This window comes from Rhamphochromis longiceps, linkage group LG14 (genome assembly GCF_057381845.1).
Source record: "Rhamphochromis longiceps isolate RC_006_pf linkage group LG14, R_longiceps_female_GT1.1, whole genome shotgun sequence".
NCBI classification, from domain to species: domain Eukaryota; kingdom Metazoa; phylum Chordata; class Actinopteri; order Cichliformes; family Cichlidae; genus Rhamphochromis; species Rhamphochromis longiceps.
Window position 1 is genome coordinate 20,063,815 of NC_140570.1, and position 4,032 is coordinate 20,067,846.

Here is a 4,032-nt window from a genome sequence, read left to right on the forward strand (position 1 = left end):
AATATAAAAATGGCTGTAATTAGTACACAGTGAATGCAATACTTTTACATTAAATGAATTAAAGATGGAAGTCTCCATACTGTCATTAACATGGTTTCATAATTGTGAAATCTTGGCAGACAACAGTCTGCTCCTCAATTAACTAACAGGAAATGGCACTCGAGCAGCATCTGATTGTAATCAAACAACAGCCGTGGTCAATAAGCCAGGTCCGTGGCAATGTGCCAGATATGTTCAGCTCGGGTTTACATGGACGAACATGGCTCTAAAGGGTGATAATGGAGCTCGCGGCGGTGGCACATGCTTGCTGTATCTGATCAGAGGACAGAATGACGATCAGTCTGGCGCTAACAACAGTCACGACCTTGACCTCTATTAGCAGATCATGTTCATTAATGGCCCCAATGGACCAATCAGAAAGACACTGAGTCAGACAGACATAGTGCATGTATATGCTCACACACCCTAACACAATTTCATGAAGGTGCGCGCTAATTCATTTGACTTTCTGGAGCAGCGTGACCCCAATCCACTGCATATCATTTTATTTTTTCTCTTCTCTCTAACTCACACCCACACACTTTCTCTTGTGCATAGACAACCACACACTCACACACACACGAACGCCTTCTTTTTCTTTCCTTATCTGTCTGCATCAGTCTGCCATCCATCAGTCATAATGTGGGCATTTAATAAAGCCAACACTACAATAGAATAAATGATGTTCCAAAGGAGATAAGCCTACCAGCTGAGAGACTGCCTCGAGCTGGCTGCCAGCCATCTAAAGCTAAGTACAGACAGGGCAACAGATCACTGGCTGTGCTATCATGGAAGCAGAACAGATAGAAAGGGCAACTATTGAAATACTGTGGTAATCTCCTTCAATAGGCGCATGTAACACGGATGCCATTAGACAATAGAAATTTCATCATTGAAATAACGGATGAAGCAGTCCAACCTTGAGTGTTCTTGGCACAGCTCCTTGCTTTTCCTACAGAATTAAAAAAGGATTGATGGATGCACAGTACGTGTTCGCAATGGTGGATGGACAGGCTGACAGATGAGGTCGGGCAGGAGTCTACGTGGAGTATGATGTGATCTGTGGTGAGAGTGGGGAGCAGGGGGAAGAGAGTCTGGAGAGGTGGAGGTATGCACTGGACAGAAGAGGAATGAAAGTCAGTAGAAGTAAAACAGATTACGTCTGTGAAGGTTCTCGGTCATCCAGGTCATCGTAGTCTAAGGAGCTTGGAAAGAAAAGCGTCTGGACTTCTTTAAGTTGCTTGAAGCCGTTTCACCTCTCATCCGAGAAGCTTCTTCAGTTCTAAGGTCAAATGGTGGGGAGTCCCAGATTTAAACCCAGTGGGAGTTTCTCTCCAAAGAGGGACAAAGGACCCCCTGATGATCCTCTACCTAATCACATGAGCCAAGGTGTGAAAGCGGGTTTAGGTCACAATCAGCCAGAGTTTCGGGTGAGCTCATTGTGAAACCTGGCTCCACCTTATCATGTGATTTCCTGAGGTCAGATGGCCCAGGATGTGAGTGGGCGTTAAGGCATCTGGGAAGGGATCTCAAAACTGGATAATAGATGGCAGACAGTTGGTGTCGTAAACCACCGCCTCTGTTCAAAGATGGTCGCTCACAGTGGACATAGATGGCTTCTTTCACTCCTCTTTCAAACCATCTGTCCTCTCTGTCCAAAATGTGAACATTGGCATCCTCGAAAGAGTGTCCTTTATCCTTAAGATGCAGATGGACTGCTGAGTCTTGTCCTGTGGAGGTGGCTCTTCTATGTTGTGCCATGCGCTTGTGAAGTGGCTGTTTGGTCTCTCCAATGTAGAGGTCTGGGCATTCCTCGCTGCACTGTACAGCATACACCACGTAACGTGCAAAAGAGGGGTGACGGCACGCAGGGTGGAGAAAAGTGAATTTATGAAAATGACTAAAAAGCATCTTGTGATGATTTTTCAGGCAACAGCCAACCCTGGAAAATAAATAGTTTTAACTCTTCATTTGGGCAAAGTTAGAAAATACATAAATCTGAGTGACAGGATCTTAAAAGATGAAAGGGAACACTTGCACCATGGCTCTTTCTACTCAGACCACACGTGTCTTCTGACCTGACCTCAATTACGATCCCTGGAAAGTTGCGCATCTGTATTTTGCATGACTGATGAAATCTATCTGCAGAACAGACAGAGGCAGAACTATAAACTGCCACAACGGCCCACTCAAAACCAGCTTTCCAGTAGTTCATTCCACAGTACTGCACACCAGCAGACTCAAAAGATAAAAACAATACCAGCCATACTGTCACACAATTTAACCAGTGCAGTACAACACACACAGAATGAGAAGTATTTAAATCCATACTTGTGAAATGGAGCAAAAACCCACATATAGACAAAGCCACACAGGAAACAGCATCACTGGAGTTTAAGCCAGTAAAAGATGAAATGCGTGTAGTTATGGAATGCACAAAGATAAGAAAGGTTCAGGCCCATGGCACACACCAGTGAGTCATGCCTTTAAGATCCTTTCGTTCTGCTGCGCGTGTGTCTGTGGCGAGCGCTGCTAAGCAGGCATGTCGGTTTCAATTTTGTGACGCAGAAGACATACACTCATGTTATTGTCTTATCTCTCTGTCAAATATCTACCTCCTGTCTATACTGAGGCAGAGTGGGTGGGGGCATAAATGAACCAAAAGCTACAGCAGATGCAACAGGATGGTGCCGGGGGTTTGCAGAATACCAGGAGTCAGGCCAGCTAAGGCAGGGATGGGAGAAGACAAATGGATGATTTGGTCATAAATCTGCCAGAAGCCAATCTAATTGGCCATAACCGTACATCACTCCACGCCACTCTGACGCTATTAACCGTGAAACTGTGCCTCTCTGACACATGTACAATATAAAGAACCTGCTTTACTGGTCATGAGGATGTTTTTTTAAGTTCAACCAGGGTTAAAGAGTAGGGAATTGCATAAAGGAGTATGTCATAGATTTAGCCAAATTTCCACGTAAATGACCGGAATGTGACCCAACTTTTGATTTCACGTATTGAGTGATGGCTTTGTTTTTTGTTTTTTTGTCAGCTGCATCACGTTCATGGCGGCAAGTGCAGCCTATTTATGCCAAAACTGTCACTCAGATGCACATAGAAAAAGAAAAAATAATAAACAACACACAGATTATTGATCGCTCATAAAAACAACAATAATAACACATAACACTGCCTTTTCAGGGAAATGAAATTTTGTCAGTGCTCATACTACAAGTAAGGGGCAATCTCCCTGGTCTCATAACACACCTGATTTCTCTTAATAAAAGTGCCGACCAGTGCCATCTGAGGAGTATTTTAATAATGTCCCTTATTAAATAAAGAGTCCCTGTTCTGTGTACCCACAGATTAAAAATGTAAGAAAAAAAGAACAGGAGGAACTGCAGTGAGGCACCCAGTCACTCTGTTATGTTTTCTGACACAGGATCCTAATTTAGTGCTTTTCTTTAATAATCTGTGACCATATACACATACGCTGCAAAATCAAATCTTTCTCTGTGTGATTCTTTGAAATTCAGCACAAACCAGATGTGCCGATGCTTCAAACAGTATCTCAGATGAAACCTGAAAATAACAGGGGTCAATGAAGCAGCAAACCTATAAGAAAGCCAATGCTCTAACCGAAAAACTGCCAAGGTTGCATGCTGGGGCAATCCTGCCCACTGCTCACGAGAGGCGTGTATCCACAACAGACTAGGTCTAAAGGTTGCAATGCTCTGACATATGAGCATGTGTGTACACTTGCCTATGTGGTGATGACATGGAACCCTCTTTTAGAATTAAGTGACAGCTGGAAAGGATCATGAGACCACTGGGAAAGAAATTAAATCCCACGGCTGGAAAGGCAGAGAAGGGCAGCATTGGCAAGAGATGAGAATGGTGGGTATGGCATAGAGACAAGGGCTTTAATTTAGTATCCACTGTACAATTAAAGGGCCAGGTTTTTGTGATGTTAAATAATCAGACCACGTTGAA